Source organism: Carcharhinus amblyrhynchos, unplaced genomic scaffold (assembly GCF_965287045.1).
Source record: "Carcharhinus amblyrhynchos unplaced genomic scaffold, sCarAmb.v2.hapA scaffold_48, whole genome shotgun sequence".
NCBI lineage: Eukaryota > Metazoa > Chordata > Chondrichthyes > Carcharhiniformes > Carcharhinidae > Carcharhinus > Carcharhinus amblyrhynchos.
In genome coordinates, this window is record NW_027649789.1 from 381,183 (window position 1) to 400,657 (window position 19,475).

At 51.6% G+C, this 19,475-nt stretch overlaps 1 non-coding gene across 1 annotated transcript; it reads left to right on the forward strand.

The window, feature by feature from the left end:
- Window positions 1–318: 318 nt before the first annotated feature.
- On the forward strand, window positions 319–508 carry LOC145337445 (U2 spliceosomal RNA). The gene has a single exon (XR_013885358.1). It is a non-coding gene; the product is annotated as a U2 spliceosomal RNA (small nuclear RNA).
- Window positions 509–19,475: the final 18,967 nt, after the last annotated feature.

Sequence of the window (19,475 nt, forward strand, 5' to 3'; positions counted from 1 at the left end):
GGGACAGGGACCACAGGGTCTCCATAGACAGAGTGACAAGATTGTGGAAGGAGCTTCTTGGGGCACAATGTCAGATAATGCACTTTAGGTTTAAAAGTGACAGGTCTGAATTGAGTAGGACATTAACAACAGATGGTGATACTGAGTCTGATCCTTGATACAGAAATCAGTAACTGTTGGATTCAGTTTGAATTAGTTTTCACAAGCCACTGTAATGAGGTTAGTTGGAGCTCAGTGTGTTCAGCTTTGAATTCCTTTCTAGCCATCCACAGTGGCTCCAGGTGGAGCTGTGCTATAATTATTAGGTTAATACTTGAGATCTCTTCTTGGCCTGTTGGCTAAGATCAAGTGTAGTATCAACATACTGTACTTGGCTGAAGTCATTAGGTTACATTTTAGCTTCATTTGAAGCAATTTTCAAAAGCAGCATCTCGGCTTTTTGGCGAAGATTCAAATGAGATCGAGCCTTGGAGGAGATGCAATGCCTACTCCAATCAGCCTGGATCATATAGATCAGTCGAAGACAGAAGGTGAGAGCCCTCTCTTGTCAGCTTAGATTGGGAATGTCCCAACTTGTTGAGACTCTGAATTGGACTTTATTTGATTGAATTGGATTTAAAAAAATACCTGAGATGAAGGGACTGTGCTGCTGATCAGCTAGTTCAATTGGTTATATTTCTGAGACTAAATCAGCATTTAAATTAATATGCTGCTCCCATTGTTGATTTACTTCAACTGATAATTCTTTCTCTGTAAGATCCTGTGAATTTCATTCATTAAAATGGTAATAAATCCTATTAAAGGAAAGAAAGTACCTTTCATATTCTGAAGGATTGTGTGGTTAGGAAACAGATACCCATTCAGTAACACACAGCGGGTTACTTGTGGTACCATCAGGATTGAATTGTTAGATCAAACAGTGCGTTAAACTGGAAGGGAATAGTTTGAGCAGCGGTTTAGCACAGACCCCGACATCCTTCAATGGAATTAGATAAATGAATGAAGGAAGAATATACAGAGTGAGAAAACCTTAACCTTGTTCTCATAAAAAGCCAGTGCAGATATCAGTGTGAGTTCACTGAATTTTAAACTATTTTAATATCCATGAAAATAAATAATATCAAGGTGTAGTAATCTTATCAAGGCCAGTTTTCCATCACCAAATACCTATTTATTTGCAGTGGCAGTTGAGTGCCGTTCGACTGCTCTTGAGTGTTAATAGGCCCTGAGTCTACAACTGCTGGTCTGAGTAGAGCCAACTGATTTTCAATCCCCCCCCACCCGAGGGTGATCTCCATCTGTGTCTCGTTGTTGGCAGTGGCCATGCTGTGACTGGTACTGACGCCTGTACTGACACAGGCTCTCTATTCCGGTGATGGTTCAGGTGTTTCCTGATGATCTTGACGTGCACTTGGACTTGGTACAACATGAGCCCTGTATTTTCTGTTATAATCTTGAGGACCCAATGGATGCCATCCTGAAGTTCCTCACATGGACTGGATCATGGGTCATAAATGCTCTTTCTGTTTGCACAGAATCCTGGTTCTGCATGTGGGTCTTCTGTTGTGGATCCACCCTCCCTGTCAGGTTTGGAAAATGTAATGTTTGTCTTGTTTGAAGCCTTCATCCCATTAATATTTCCACTGGGGTGATTCCTGTTGTTTTATGAGAGATTGGCCTGTAGTTGAATTGAAATTGCATCAGTTTGGTCCCTATGGACACCACAGGTTGCTTCTTAATGTACAGATTAAAAGTCTGCACCATTTGATAATGGGTGATAGGGCTGTGTTTGATTCCGTTGAAAAGTATGAAGGCCTGAAACTCGATGCTTCTGAAGGCAGTGCAATGGTCAGAGAGCAGGATTTCAGGTAACCTGTGCATGCTGAAACTTTGTCCTAGTTTCTCAATGGTAGCGTGGGAAGTGGTGGAGTACATCTGATGTATCTCCAACCATTTGGAATATGCTTTGACCATGATCAGGAATATAGAGCCCAAAAAAGGCCCAGTGAAGTCTAACTGGACCGTACCAAGGCCTAATAGACCACTCCCATGGATGTAGGGAGGCTGAGGGGCAGTTTTTGACTCTCCTGGTACAATTCACACTGTTGAACCGAGTCAATAATGTCTGTGTCATGCCCAGGCCACCATATGTAGCTCCGGGCGAGCGTTTCCATCTCTGAAATCTCGGGGTGCTGCGAAATCTTGGGGTGCTGTGAAATCTCTGGGTGCTGTGAAATCTCGAAGTGCTGCGATATCTCTGGGTGCTGTTGTGTAATTGCATAAATATCCATTATCACTCTGGGTGAGGGACAACTATGTGGAACCCACAGGATGATGCCATACTCAACACTGAATTTGTCTTTCCTTGTCCCAGTAGTGTATCATGTTGTCTCTGGGCTGCTCTCTGAGTCACCCACAGAAGATTATGTTTTCAATTCTCAGGGGACTGGGTCTTTATGTGTCCAGTCATGGATACCGGCAAAAACATTGAGGTTAAGGGAACCCATCAAAGTAAGGTCCTATTTGGAGTCGCATAAAAGCTGATGAGTTTAGAGTGGCTAAAAGTAGTGGGCGAGTAGAAGATTGGGAGAGGTTTAAAAATCAACAAAGATTGAATAAGAAGTTGATAAAGAAAGGAGGGATAGACTATGAAGCTAAACCAGCACCAAATATAAAAAAGGACAGTAAGAGTTTTTATGAATATATAAAGAGGAAAAGGCTGGCTAGTGTGAATGTTGGAACCTTAGAGGATGAGAGGGGGGATTTAGTGGTGGGGGATGAGGAAATGGCTGAGGCCTTAAATAAGTTTTTTGCCTCGGTTTTCACGGAGGAGGACGTGAATAGTTTGCCGGGTATTAAAGATAGAAGGATAGTAGGAGTCGAGGAGCCTGAATGCAATTACTAGAGAGGTAGTGCTTGGTCGACTAGCAGGACTGATGGTGGACAAGTCCCCAGGACCGGATGGCATGCATCCCAGGGTTCTGAAGGAAATGGCAGAGGTGATAGTAGATGCCTTAGTGATTATTTACCAAACTTCGCTGGATTCCGGGGAAGTGCCAGAAGATTGGAAAACGGCTAATGTTACGCCGCTATTTAAAAAAGGTAGCAGGCAAAAGGCAGGGAATTATAGGCCAGTTAGTTTAACGTCTGTTGTTGGAAAAATGCTTGAATCCGTCATCAAAGAAGAAATAGCGAGGCACCTTGAGAAGAATTGTTTGATAGAGCAGACGCAGCACGGATTCGTTAAGGGGAAGTCATGTTTGACAAATTTATTGGAATTCTATGAGGATGTGACTAGTGCGGTAGACAGAGGGGAACCGGTGGATGTGGTGTTTCTCAATTTTCAGAAGGTGTTTCATAAGGTGCCGCACAAGAGGTTGTTACAGAAGGTCAGGAGGCATGGAGTTGGGGGTAAGGTGTTAGCGTGGATAGAGGACTGGCTGTCTAATAGGAGGCAGAGAGTTGGTATCAATGGGTGCGATTCTGATTGGCGGTTGGTGACTAGTGGAGTGCCGCAGGGATCGGTGCTGGGGCCTCAGCTATTTACCATTTATATAGATGATCTGGAGGAGGGGTCTGAGTGGAGGGTGTCGAAATTTGCTGATGACACAAAGATAAGTGGAAAAGCAAATTGTGCGGAGGGTGTGGGAAGTCTGCAGAGGGATCTGGATAGGCTGAGTGAGTGGGCGAGGACCTGGCAGATGGAGTACAATGTTAGCAAGTGTGAGGTTATCCACTTTGGCAGAAATAATAGTAGGAGGGATTACTATTTAAAGGGCGAAAAGCTGCAGCATGCTATAGTGCAGAGGGACCTGGGGGTCCTTGTGCATGAGTCGCAAAAACCCAGTCTGCAGGTGCAGCAGGTGGTCAGGAAGGCGAATGGGATGCTGGCCTTCATAGCGAGGGGGATTGAATATAAAAGTAGGGAGGTCTTGCTGCGGCTGTATAGGGCATTGGTGAGGCCGCAGCTGGAGTACTGTGTGCAGTTTTGGTGCCGCACTTGCGCAAGGATATTTTGGCCTTGGAGGGAGTGCAGAGGAGGTTCACTAGGCTGATACCGGAGATGAGGGGGTTGAACTATGAAGAGAGGCTGAATAGACTGGGCTTGTACTCATTGGAGTTTAGAAGGATGGTGGGGGGGGGATCTTATAGAGACGTATAAGATAATGAAGCGGATGGATAGGGCAGAGGTAGAGAGATTCTTCCCGCTCAGAAAGGACAGCAGGACTAGAGGGCACAGCCTCAAGATGGGGGGGGTGCAGTTTAGAACAGAGTTGAGGAGGAACTTCTTCACTCAAAGGGTGGTGAATCTCTGGAATTCTCTGCCCGTTGATGTGGTGGAGGCTACCTCGCTAAATATATTTAAGACACGGGTAGATAGGTTTCTGATAGACAAGGGAATTAAGGGTTATGGGGAGAGGGCAGGAAAGTGGAACTGATCCACTTCAGATCAGCCATGATCTTATTGAATGGCAGGGCAGGCTCGAAGGGCTAGATGGCCTACTCCTGCTCCTATTTCTTATGTTCCTCCTAAATTCTCATCCAAATCAATAACATAAATGCCAAATAACAGTGGACCTAGCACCGATCCCTGAGACACACCGCTGGTCACAGGCCCCCAGCTTGAAAAACAATCCTCTTCAACCGCATTCTGTCTTCTTTCATTGAGCCAATTCTGTATCCATTTGGTTACCTCTCCCTGGATCCCACGAGATTTCACTTTATACACCAATCTACCATGAGATAACTTGCTAAAGAACTTGCTAAACTCCATTTAGACAACATCAATAGCATTACCCTCATCTACCTTCTTGGTTACTCCTTCAAAAAACCTAAACAAATTCCTGAAATATGATTTTCCACTTTTAAAGTCATACTGACTGTCCCTAATCTGTTCTTGCCTCTTTAAATGCCTGTACATCCCATCGCTCAGAATACCTTCTGACAACTTACCCAGTACAGATGTTAGGCTCACCAGCCTCTCGCTCTCAGGATTTAACCTGCAATACTTCATTTAACACAGACACGATATTTGCCTCCCTTTAATACTCAGGTACATCACCTGTGGCTCTCAATGTTTCAAATATCTTTCCACGGGGCCCACAATTTCCTCCCTAGCTTCCCAGAACGTCATGGGATTCAGTACATCAGGTCCGGAGATTTATCTATCTTGATGTGATTTAAGATTTCCAACAATTACTTATCTGTAATATGTAAACTCCTCAAAACCTCACAACATCTGTCCACAGGTTCTGTGAATGCATGCTAATTCAACAATAATTACTGATAACAAATATTCATTTATCATCTCACCCATCTCTTGTGGATTCGCACATCGATGACCTTGCTGACAGTTAAACGGCCCTATTCTCTCACGGGTTACTATTTTGTCCTTTCCGTATTTGAATAATCTCTTTAGATTCTCCTTTGCCTTGCCTGCCAAAACAACCTTGCATCCCCTTTTTGCACTCCTGGTTTCTCTCTAAACTTTCCTCCTTCATGTTGTTTTTCATTGTTAAATGTAAATATTGTTCACAGATTATTGTGAATTTGCCATTCCTGTTGTTTGTTTTACAATTTAACAACAGTTTCTCTTTTTTTAATAACTTCCAACAGGTCAGACCACTGTTCCTCCCTGGGTTTCATCGATTTCCTCATATTTCATAGAACATAGAACATTACAGCGCAGAACAGGCCCTTCGGCCCACGATGTTGCGCCACCAGTTAAAAAACAATGACCCACTAATCTAAACCAATCCCTTTTCGTCCATAAACCTATCCACGGATCTCTTAAATGCCCCCAAACCAGGCGCATTTACAACTGCAACAGGCAGGGCATTCCAATCCCTCACCACCCTCTGGGTAAAGAACCTACCCCTGACATCCGTCCTATAACTACCACCCCTTAATTTAAAGCCATGCCCCCTCGTGCTGGCTTTCTCCATCCGAGGAAAAAGGCTATCACTATCTACCCTATCTAAACGTCTAATCATCTTATATGTTTCAATAAGATCCCCTCTTAGTCGCCTTCTTTCTAGCGAAAACAACCCCAAATCCCTCAGTCTCTCCTCATAGGTCCTCCCCTCCATACCAGGCAACATCCTGGTAAACCTCCTCTGCACCCTCTCCAAAGCCTCCACATCCTTCCTGTAATGTGGGGACCAGAACTGCACACAGTACTCCAAGTGCGGCCGCACCAGAGTTGTGTACAGTTGCAACATGACACTGCGACTCCTAAATTCAATCCCCCTACAAATAAACACCAAGACACCGTATGCCTTCTTAACAACCTTATCTACTTGATTCCCAACTTTCAGGGATCTATGTACACATACACCTAGATCCCTCTGTTCATCCACACTATTCAAAGTCCTCCCTTATACTCAACACATCTGTTATGCCTACCAAAGTGAATTGCCTCACACTTCTCCGTATTAAACTCCATCTGCCACCTCTCGACCCAGCTCTGCAACCTGTCTAAGTCTCCCTGCAAACTATGACACCCTTCCTCACAATCTACCACACCTCCGACTTTGGTGTCATCAGCAAATTTACTAATCCACCCATATACCCTCATCAAGATCATTAATAAAAATTACAAACAGCAGTGGCCCCAAAACAGATCCCTGAGGCACACCACTCGTAACCGAACTCCATGACGAATATTTACCATCAATCACCACCCTCTGTCTCCTATCTGCTAGCCAATTCCTGATCCAATTTCCTAGACTACCCTCAATCCCATACATCTGCATTTTCTGCAGAAGCCTACCATGGTGAACCTTATCAAACGCCTTACTAAAATCCATATATACCACGTCAACTGCCTTACCCCTATCCACCTCTTTGGTCACTTTCTCAAAAAACTCGACAAGGTTAGTAAAGCATGACCTCCCCGCTACAAAACCATGCTGACTACCTCCAATCAATTCATTACGCTCCAAATAACTATAAATCCTATCCCTAATAATTTTTTCTAAAACCTTGCCCACAACAGAAGTAAGACTCACCGGTCTATAATTCCCAGGGAAGTCTCTGCTCCCCTTCTTAAACAATGGGACAACATTCGCTTTCCTCCAATCTTCCGGTACTATACCACAGACCAACGACGACCTGAAGATCAGAGCCAGAGGCTCTGCAATCACCTCTCTTGCCTCCCAGAGAATCCTAGGGTAAATCCCGTCCGGACCAGGGGACTTATCTATTTTCAAACCCTCTAGAATATCCAGCACATAAGAACATAAGAACATAACATAAGAACATAAGAAATAGGAGCAGGAGAAGGCCATCTAGCCCTTCGAGCCTGCCCCGCCATTCAATAAGATCATGGCTGATCTGTTGTGGCTCAGTTCCACTTTCCCGCCCTCTCCCCATAACCCTTAATCCCCTCTCTTATCAAGAACCCATCAACCCGCTTCTTAAAAATATTTAGCGAGGCAGCCTCCACCACTTCAACGAGCAGAGAATTCCAGAGATTCACCACCCTTTGAGTGAAGAAGTTCCTCCTCAACTCCGTTCTGTCTATTTTACACCCCTGCACCCCAGTGTCCTCCTCAGCTATATTCATGTCCCCCTGCGTGAACACCGAAGAGAAATATTGGTTCAATGCCTCTCCAATCTCTTCCGGTTCCACACACAACTTCCCTCTACTGTCTGTAACTGGCCCTAATCTTGCCCTAACCAACCTTCTGTTCTTGACATACCTATAGAACGCCTTAGGATTCTCCTTAATCCTATCAGCCAAAGTCTTCTCATGTCCTCTTTTAGCCCTTCTTAATTCCAGACAGGCCTTCTTAACTGTAGATAGGCCAACAAGTGGTGAGGCTACATTGGATTAGGTTCAGGAGTGTCGGAGAGGGTAGAGGGAATCTTGAAGAGCCAAGGGACCCAGGCTGCTGTAATTATACACGTAGGAGAGAAGGACAGAGGAAGGAAGAGCAGGGGGGATATACGTAGGCAGTTCAGGGAGTTGGGAGCCAGGCTGAAGTGCGGGGCCTCCAGGGTGGCGATCTCTGGGCTGCAGTGCCCAGCAATAGCAGGGCTAAAAATAATGAGATCCTACAGCTGAATGCGTGGCTGAGGGATTGGTGCAGGACAGAGTGTTTTAGTTTTGTAGACCATTGGGAAGTCTTTGTGAAGGAAGGGCACTTGTATAAGAGGGCTAGGGAACACTTAAATGGGAAGGGCACACATATTTTAGCTGGGAGGTTAGCTGGACATTTCGGCAGGGTTTAAACTAATATGGAGGGGGGGTGGGGAGGAGACTAATAGCTCAGTAGGTACTGGGAGTGGGGGTGAGTTGGGTGACGGGTAAGTCTAGATGAGAGGAAAATCTCCCAGGAGAAGGAGAATCCGAGTGGGCCTGAGGGTCTTCAGTGCATCTGTTTTAATGCGAGGAGTGTGACGGATAAGTCGGATGAACTTAGGGCCTTGATGTTCACGAGGTATTTAGATGTGGTGGCAGTGACGGAGACATGGTTAAAGGAAGGGCAGGACTGGCAGCTAAATATTCCTGGGTATGTGTTTTAGGCGTGACAGGGGAGGGTCGAAAAGAGGGGGGGGAGTGGCCCTCTTAGTTAGGGAGCTCATCACAGCGATGCAGAGGGAGGATAACATGGAGGGGTTGGAAATTGAGTCTCTGTGGGTGGAGTTGAGGAATAGGAAGGGGGCCATTACTATGCTAGGGGTTTACTACAGACCGCCCAACAGCCCACAGGCAGTGGAAGAGGGTATATGTAGAGACATTCTGGACAAGTGTAGGAAGGACAGGGTTGTTGTCGTGGGAGATTTTAATCTCCCTGGGGTGGATTGGAAGATTGGAAGATGTTGTCTATATGGATTTCAGTAAGGCGTTTGACAAAGTCCCTCATGGTAGGTTGGTTGCAAAGATTAAGGCTCATGGGATATGTGGTCAGGTATCTAGATGGGTAGAGAACTGGCTTGCAAAGAGGAGTCAGAGAGTAGTAGTGGAGGGGTCCTTTTCTAGCTGGAGGTCTGTCACTAGTGGTGTGCCACAGGGCTCAGTACTGGGACCTCTTCTCTTTGTAGTGTATATAAATGATTTGGAAGAGGGAGTAGGTGGTGCGAGCAGCAAATTTGCTGATGACACCAAGATGGCTGGATTGGCAGGCAGTGAGGAGCAGTGTCTGGCAATACAGCGGGATATTGATAGGCTGGTATATTGGGCAGATACATGGCAAATGGAGTTTAACCCGGATAAATGTGAGGTGATGCATTTTGGCCGGAATAATGTCAGGGGGAGTTATATGATAAAGGGTAAGCCTATAAAGAGTATAGAAATGCAGCAGAACCTGGGGGTGCAAGTGCACAAGTCTTTGAAGGTGGCAGTGCAAGTGGAGAGTGTGGTGAAGAAAGCCTATGGTATGTTAGCCTTTATAGGAAGGGGTATAGTGTATAAGAGCTGGAGTCTAATGTTGCAGTTGTACAGAACGTTGGTTAGGCCGCATTTGGAGTACTGCATCCAGTTCTGGTCACCTTACTACCGGAAGGACGTGGAGTCTCTGGAGAGAGTGCAGAGGAGGTTTACCAGGATGTTTCCTGGTACGGAAGGACTGGGGTATGAGGAGAGATTGGGCAAATTGGGGCTGTTTTCCCTTGAAAGACGGCGACTGAGGGGGGATCTAATAGAGGTATGTAAGATTATGAAGGGTATAGATAGAGTAAACAGAGGTAAGCTATTTCCTATGTTAGAGACACACAGTACGAGGGGCCACGGGCTTAAGGTGATGGGGGAGAGGTATAACACAGATATTAGAGGGAGGTTTTTCACACAGAGGGTAGTGGGGGTATGGAATCCTCTGCCAAGTAAGGTGGTGGAGGCAGGCATGCTGGAGTTGTTTAAGAGTTACTTAGACAGGCACATGAGTGGGTTGGAGATGGGAGAATATAGGAGATTGTTTTAAATCAGGTTCATTAGCATTGGGACATTCCTGGTAATGTATAAGGATGTGGGATGATAATAATGTTTTTCTCTTTTAATTCACAGGTTTTAAGTGGGTCCGCCTTGTTGTCCAACGAGGGGCATACACGCGATGGGTCGTACTGGTGTTGCTCTTGGTTGTTTGAGATTGGCCTAGTGCTTCATGTCGTTAGTGTGTGCTTAAACTGGACCAGATACTGGGCAAGACGACAGCTCAGTGACTATCACTGCTAGCTGTGCAGACACATGGATTTGGGCCGGTGTCTGTGGGAGTTTGCGCATTCTCCCCGTGCTTGCGTGGGGTTTCTCCGGGTGCTCCGGTTTCCTCCCACACCCCAAAGATGTGCTGTTAGGCTGATTGGAGGTAATAAATTGTCCCTAGATTAGTTTCCCTCAATCTGGATGGCCATAAACAATAGACAAGGGTCAGGGGTGGAGGGCGGGGGGGACTGGTAAATGTTAAAATGGGCAGCGCGGGATGGATGGGCCGAGGGGCCTGTTTCCCCGGGGGGCTGTTTCTGTTCTTTGTTCTTCATATCTGCCCTGGGGACTCAGCAGTTCCACAAAGTGAAGCCAAGGTTCAGTAATGGACTTGAACTCTGGTGTTATCCGCAGAGAGAACTTCTTGTTGGCGGGACGGGTGTTTATCGATGGTGTGGGTTTAAATAAATATTGGTTGTCCCAGCGTGACGTCCGCTGGCAGTTTCTCTGTCCACCGCAGAAGGGTTAAAACATTCTGTACGGTCAGCATAACACTGTGTTGATCCCCAGGCAGCAATTATACCAGAGGCTGGGAATCCTGCAGAGAGTAACTCACCTCCCCCCCCCGCCGCGGCCCCCCCACAGAGCCCTGTCCCACCATCTACAAGGGACAGAGGTCAGGATGGGAGACTCTCCGCTCGCCCGGATGGGTGCGGCTCCCCGACAACACTCGAGAAAGCTCGACACCATCCAGGACAAAGTAGCACCCCCACCCCGACCCTCCCCGCTCGATCGACACACTAACCACAATCGTTCACCCCCCTCCCCGCTCGATCGACACACTAACCACAATCGTTCACCCCCCTCCCCGCTCGATCGACACACTAACCACAATTGTTCAGCACCCCCCGCTCGATCGACACACTAACCACAATCGTTCACCCCCTCCGCTCGATTGACACACTAACCACAATCGTTCACCCCCCGCTCGATCGACACACTAACCACAATCGTTCACCACCCCCCCCGCTCGATCGACACACTAACCACAATCGTTCACCCCCCGCTCGATCGACACACTAACCACAATCATTCACCCCCCTCCCCGCTCGATCGACACGCTAACCACAATCGTTCACCCCCCTCCCCGCTCGATCGACACACTAACCACAATCGTTCACCCCCTCCGCTCGATCGACACACTAACCACAATCGTTCACCCCCCGCTCGATCGACACACTAACCACAATCGTTCACCACCCCCCCCGCTCGATCGACACACTAACCACAATCGTTCACCCCCCGCTCGATCGACACACTAACCACAATCGTTCACCCCCCTCCCCGCTCGATCGACACACTAACCACAATCGTTCACCCCCTCCGCTCGATCGACACACTAACCACAATCGTTCACCCCCCGCTCGATCGACACACTAACCACAATCGTTCACCACCCCCCCCGCTCGATCGACACACTAACCACAATCGTTCACCCCCCGCTCGATCGACACACTAACCACAATCGTTCACCCCCCTCCCCGCTCGATCGACACGCTAACCACAATCGTTCACCCCCCTCCCCGCTCGATCGACACACTAACCACAATCGTTCACCCCCCGCTCGATCGACACACTAACCACAATCGTTCACCCCCCGCTCGATCGACACACTAACCACAATCGTTCAGCCCCCCCCGCTCGATCGACACACTAACCACAATCGTTCACCCCCCTCCCCGCTCGATCGACACACTAACCACAATCGTTCACCCCCCGCTCGATCGACACACTAACCACAATCATTCACCCCCCGCTCGATCGACACACTAACCACAATCGTTCACCCCCGCTCGATCGACAGACTAACCACAATCGTTCACCCCACTCCCCGCTCGATCGACACACTAACCACAATCGTTCACCCCCCGCTCGATCGACACACTAACTACAATCGTTCACCCCCCGCTCGATCGACACACTAACCACAATCGTTCACCCCCCCCGCTCGATCGACACACTAACCACAATCGTTCACCACCCCCGATCGACACACTAACCACAATCGTTCGCCCCCCCCCGCTCGATCGACACACTAACAACAATCATTCACCCCCCGCTCGATCGACACACTAACCACAATCGTTCACCCCCGCTCGATCGACAGACTAACCACAATCGTTCACCCCACTCCCCGCTCGATCGACACACTAACCACAATCGTTCACCCCCCGTTCGATCGACACACTAACCACAATCGTTCACCCCCCGCTCGATCGACACACTAACCACAATCGTTCACCCCCCCCGCTCGATCGACACACTAACCACAATCGTTCACCACCCCCGATCGACACACTAACCACAATCGTTCGCCCCCCCCCGCTCGATCGACACACTAACCACAATCATTCACCCCCCTCCCCGCTCGATCGACACACTAACCACAATCGTACACCCCCCCCTCCCCGCTCGATCGACACACTAACCACAAACGTTCACCCCCCTCCCCGCTCGATCGACACACTGACCACAATCGTTCACCCCCCGCTCGATCGACACACTGACCACAATCGTTCACCCCCCGCTCGATCGACACACTGACCACAATCGTTCACCCCCCCACCCCGCTCGATCGACACACTAACCACAATCGTTCACCCCCCTCCCCGCTCGATCGACACACTAACCACAATCGTTCACCCCCCCCCCCCCGCTCGATCGACACACTAACCACAATCGTTCACCCCCCCCCGCTCGATCGACACACTAACCACAATCGTTCACCCCCCCCCTCCCCGCTCGATCGACACACTAACCACAATCGTTCACCCTCCCCTCCCCGCTCGATCGACACACTAACCACAATCGTTCACCCCCCGCTCGATCGACACACTAACCACAATCGTTCACCCCCCCCCCCCGCTCGATCGACACACTAACCACAATCGTTCACCCCACTCCCCGCTCGATCGACACACTAACCACAATCGTTCACCCCCCTCCCCGCTCGATCGACACACTAACCACAATCGTTCACCCCCCCCTCGATCGACACACTAACCACAATCGTTCACCCCCCCCTCCCCGCTCGATCGACACACTAACCACAATCGTTCAACCCCCTCCCCGCTCGATCGACACACTAACCACAATCGTTCACCCCCCCCTCCCTGCTCGATCGACACACTAACCACAATCGTTCACCCCCCCTCCCCGCTCGATCGACACACTAACCACAATCGTTCACCCCGCTCCCCGCTCGATCGACACACTAACCACAATCGTTCACCCCCCCCCCGCTCGATCGACACACTAACCACAATCGTTCACCCCCCCCCCCGCCCGATCGACACACTAACCACAATCGTTCACCCCCCCCTCCCTGCTCGATCGACACACTAACCACAATCGTTCACCCCCCTCCCCGCTCGATCGACACACTATCCACAATCGTTCACCCCCCTCCCCGCTCGATCGACACACTAACCACAATCGTTCACCCCACTCCCCGCTCGATCGACACACTAACCACAATCGTTCACCCCCCCCGCTCAATCGACACGCTAACCACAATCGTTCACCCCCCGCTCGATCGACACACTAACCACAATCGTTCACCCCCCGCTCGATCGACACACTAACCACAATCGTTCACCCCCCGCTCGATCGACACACTAACCACAATCGTTCACCCCCCCCGCTCGATCGACACACTAACCACAATCGTTCACCACCCCCGATCGACACACTAACCACAATCGTTCGCCCCCCCCCGCTCGATCGACACACTAACAACAATCATTCACCCCCCGCTCGATCGACACACTAACCACAATCGTTCACCCCCGCTCGATCGACAGACTAACCACAATCGTTCACCCCACTCCCCGCTCGATCGACACACTAACCACAATCGTTCACCCCCCGCTCGATCGACACACTAACCACAATCGTTCACCCCCCGCTCGATCGACATACTAACCACAATCGTTCACCCCCCCCGCTCGATCGACACACTAACCACAATCGTTCACCACCCCCGATCGACACACTAACCACAATCGTTCGCCCCCCCCCGCTCGATCGACACACTAACCACAATCATTCACCCCCCTCCCCGCTCGATCGACACACTAACCACAATCGTACACCCCCCCCTCCCCGCTCGATCGACACACTAACCACAATCGTTCACCCCCCTCCCCGCTCGATCGACACACTGACCACAATCGTTCACCCCCCGCTCGATCGACACACTGACCACAATCGTTCACCCCCCGCTCGATCGACACACTGACCACAATCGTTCACCCCCCCACCCCGCTCGATCGACACACTAACCACAATCGTTCACCCCCCTCCCCGCTCGATCGACACACTAACCACAATCGTTCACCCCCCCCCCCACTCGATCGACACACTAACCACAATCGTTCACCCCCCCCCGCTCGATCGACACACTAACCATAATCGTTCACCCCCCACCTCCCCGCTCGATCGACACACTAACCACAATCGTTCACCCTCCCCTCCCCGCTCGATCGACACACTAACCACAATCGTTCACCCCCCGCTCGATCGACACACTAACCACAATCGTTCACCCCCCCCCCACGCTCGATCGACACACTAACCACAATCGTTCACCCCACTCCCCGCTCGATCGACACACTAACCACAATCGTTCACCCCCCTCCCCGCTCGATCGACACACTAACCACAATCGTTCACCCCCCCCTCGATCGACACACTAACCACAATCGTTCACCCCCCCCTCCCCGCTCGATCGACACACTAACCACAATCGTTCAACCCCCTCCCCGCTCGATCGACACACTAACCACAATCGTTCACCCCCCCCCCGCTCGATCGACACACTAACCACAATCGTTCACCCCCCCTCCCCGCTCGATCGACACACTAACCACAATCGTTCACCCCGCTCCCCGCTCGATCGACACACTAACCACAATCGTTCACCTCCCCCCCGCTCGATCGACACACTAACCACAATCGTTCACCCCCCCCCCCGCCCGATCGACACACTAACCACAATCGTTCACCCCCCCCTCCCTGCTCGATCGACACACTAACCACAATCGTTCACCCCCCTCCCCGCTCGATCGACACACTATCCACAATCGTTCACCCCCCTCCCCGCTCGATCGACACACTAACCACAATCGTTCACCCCACTCCCCGCTCGATCGACACACTAACCACAATCGTTCACCTCCCCCGCTCAATCGACACGCTAACCACAATCGTTCACCCCCCGCTCGATCGACACACTAACCACAATCGTTCACCCCCCCCGCTCGATCGACACACTAACCACAATCGTTCACCCCCCGCTCGATCGACACACTAACCACAATCGTTCACCCCCCTCCCCGCTCGATCGACACACTAACCACAATCGTTCACCCCCCCCCTCCCCGCTCGATCGACACACTAACCAGAATCGTTCACCCCCCGCTCGATCGACACACTAACCACAATCGTTCACCACCCCCCTCCCCGCTCGATCGACACACTAACCAGAATCGTTCACCCCCCGCTCGATCGACACACTAACCACAATCGTTCACCACCCCCCGCTCGATCGACACACTAACCACAATCGTTCACCCCCCGCTCGATTGACACACTAACCACAATCGTTCACCCCCCCCTCCCCGCTCGATCGACACACTAACCACAATCGTTCACCCCCCTCCCCGCTCGATCGACACACTAACCACAATCGTTCACCCCCCCCCGCTCGATCGACACACTAACCACAATCGTTCACCCCCCACCCCGCTCGATCGACACACTAACCACAATCGTTCACCCCCCGCTCGATCGACACACTAACCACAATCGTTCACCCCCCGCTCGATCGACACACTAACCACAATCGTTCACCACCCCCCGCTCGATCGACACACTAACCACAATCGTTCACCCCCCCGCTCGATTGACACACTAACCACAATCGTTCACCCCCCCCTCCCCGCTCGATCGACACACTAACCACAATCGTTCACCCCCCTCCCCGCTCGATCGACACACTAACCACAATCGTTCACCACCCCCCCGCTCGATCGACACACTAACCACAATCGTTCACCCCCCACCCCGCTCGATCGACACACTAACCACAATTGTTCACCCCCCCCTCCCCGCTCGATCGACACACTAACCACAATCGTTCACCCCCACCCGCTCGATCGACACACTAACCACAATCGTTCACCCCCCCCTCCCCGCTCGATCGACACACTAACCACAATCGTTCACCACCCCCCGCTCGATCGACACACTAACCACAATCGTTCACCCCCCGCTCGATCGACACACTAACCACAATCGTTCACCCCCCGCTCGATCGACACACTAACCACAATCATTCACCCCCCCCGCTCGATCGACACACTAACCACAATCGTTCACCCCCCCCGCTCGATCGACACACTAACCACAATCGTTCACCCCCTGCTCGATCGACACACTAACCACAATCGTTCACCCCCCCCGCTCGATCGACACACTAACCACAATCGTTCACCCCCCCCGCTCGATCGACACACTAACCAGAATTGTTCACCACCCCCCCCGCTCGATCGACACACTAACCACAATCGTTCACCCCCCCTCCCCGCTCGATCGACACACTAACCACAATCGTTCACCCCCCCCCGCTCGATCGACACACTAACCACAATCGTTCACCCCCCCTCCCTGCTCGATCGACACACTAACCACAATCGTTCACCCCCCGCTCGATCGACACACTAACCACAATCGTTCACCACCCCCCTCCCCGCTCGATCGACACACTAACCACAATCGTTCACCCCCCTCCCTGCTCGATCGACACACTAACCACAATCGTTCACCCCCCCGCTCGATCGACACACTAACCACAATCGTTCACCCCCCGCTCGATCGACACACTAACCACAATCGTTCACCCCCCCTCCCCGCTCGATCGACACACTAACCACAATCGTTCACCCCCCGCTCGATCGACACACTAACCACAATCGTTCACCCCCCCTCCCCGCTCGATCGACACACTAACCACAATCATTCACCCCCCTCCCCGCTCGATCGACACACTGACCGCAATCGTTCACCCCCCCTCCCCGCTCGATCGACACACTAACCACAATCGTTCACCCCCCCCTCCCCGCTCGATCGACACACTAACCACAATCATTCACCCCCCTCCCTGCTCGATCGACACACTAACCGCAATCATTCACCCCCTGCTCGATCGACACACTAACCACAATCGTTCACCCCCCTCCCTGCTCGATCGACACACTAACCACAATCGTTCACCCCCCGCTCGATCGACACACTAACCACAATCGTTCACCCCCCTCCCCGCTCGATCGACACACTAACCACAATCGTTCACCCCCCCTCCCCGCTCGATCGACACACTAACCACAATCGTTCACCACCCGCTCGATCGACACACTAACCACAATCGTTCACCCCCCTCCCCGCTCGATCGACACACTAACCTCAATCGTTCACCCCCCCCTCCCCGCTCGATCGACACACTAACCACAATCGTTCACCCCCCCCTCCCCGCTCGATCGACACACTAACCACAATCGTTCACCCCCCCCACCCCGCTCGATCGACACACTAACCACAATCGTTCACCCCCCCTCCCCGCTCGATCGACACACTAACCACAATCGTTCACCCCCCCCTCCCCGCTCGATCGACACACTAACCACAATTGTTCACCCCCCCCCGATCGACACACTAACCACAATCGTTCACCCCCCCCGCTCGATCGACACACTAACCACAATCGTTCACCCTCCCCGCTCGATCGACACACTAACCACAATCGTTCACCCGCCCCACCCCCTCGATCGACACACTAACCACAATCATTCACCCCCCGCTCGATCGACACACTAACCACAATTGTTCACCCCCCCCCGATCGACACACTAACCACAATCGTTCACCACCCCCCGCTCGATCGACACACTAACCACAATCGTTCACCCCCCCCCCCGCTCGATCGACACACTAACCACAATCGTTCACCCCCCTCCCGCTCGATCGACACACTAACCGCAACCGTTCACCCCCTGCTCGATCGACACACTAACCACAATCGTTCACCACCCTCCCCGCTCGATCGACACACTAACCACAATCGTTCACCCCACTCCCCCCCTCGATCAACACACTAACCACAATCGTTCACCCCCCCGCTCGATCGACACACTAACCACAATCGTTCACCCCACTCCCCTCTCGATCGACACACTAACCACAATCGTTCACCCCCCGCTCGATCGACACACTAACCACAATCGTTCACCCCCCCCGCTCGATCGACACACTAACCACAATCGTTCACCCCCCCTCCCCGCTCGATCGACACACTAACCACAATCGTTCACCCCCCCCCGCTCGATCGACACACTAACCACAATTGCTCACCCCACTCCCCGCTCGATCGACACACTAACCACAATCGTTCACCCCCCCCTCCCCGCTCGATCGACACACTAACCACAATCGTTCACCCCCCCCACCCCGCTCGATCGACACACTAACCACAATCGTTCACCCCCCCCCTCCCCGCTCGATCGACACACTAACCACAATCGTTCACCCCCCCTCCCCGCTCGATCGACACACTAACCACAATCGTTCACCCCCCCCGCTCGATCGACACACTAACCACAATCGTTCACCCGCCCCCCCCCTCGATCGACACACTAACCACAATCATTCACCCCCCACTCCCCGCTCGATCGACACACTAACCACAATTGTTCACCCCCCCCCCGATCGACACACTAACCACAATCGTTCACCACCCCCCGCTCGATCGACACACTAACCACAATCGTTCACCCCCCCCGCTCGATCGACACACTAACCACAACCGTTCACCCCCCCCCTCGATCGACACACTAACCACAATCGTTCACCACCCCCCCCGCTCGATCGACACACTAACCACAATCGTTCACCCCCCGCTCGATCGACACACTAACCACAATCGTTCACCCCCCACCCCGCTCGATCGACACACTAACCACAATCGTTCACCCCCCCCGCTCGATCGACACACTAACCACAATCGTTCACCCCCCGCTCGATCGACACACTAACCACAATCGTTCACCACCCCCCTCCCCGCTCGATCGACACACTAACCACAATCGTTCACCCCCCCCCCGCTCGATCGACACACTAACCACAATTGTTCACCCCCCCTCCCCGCTCGATCGACACACTAACCACAATCGTTCACCCCCCCCGCTCGATCGACACACTAACCACAATCGTTCACCCC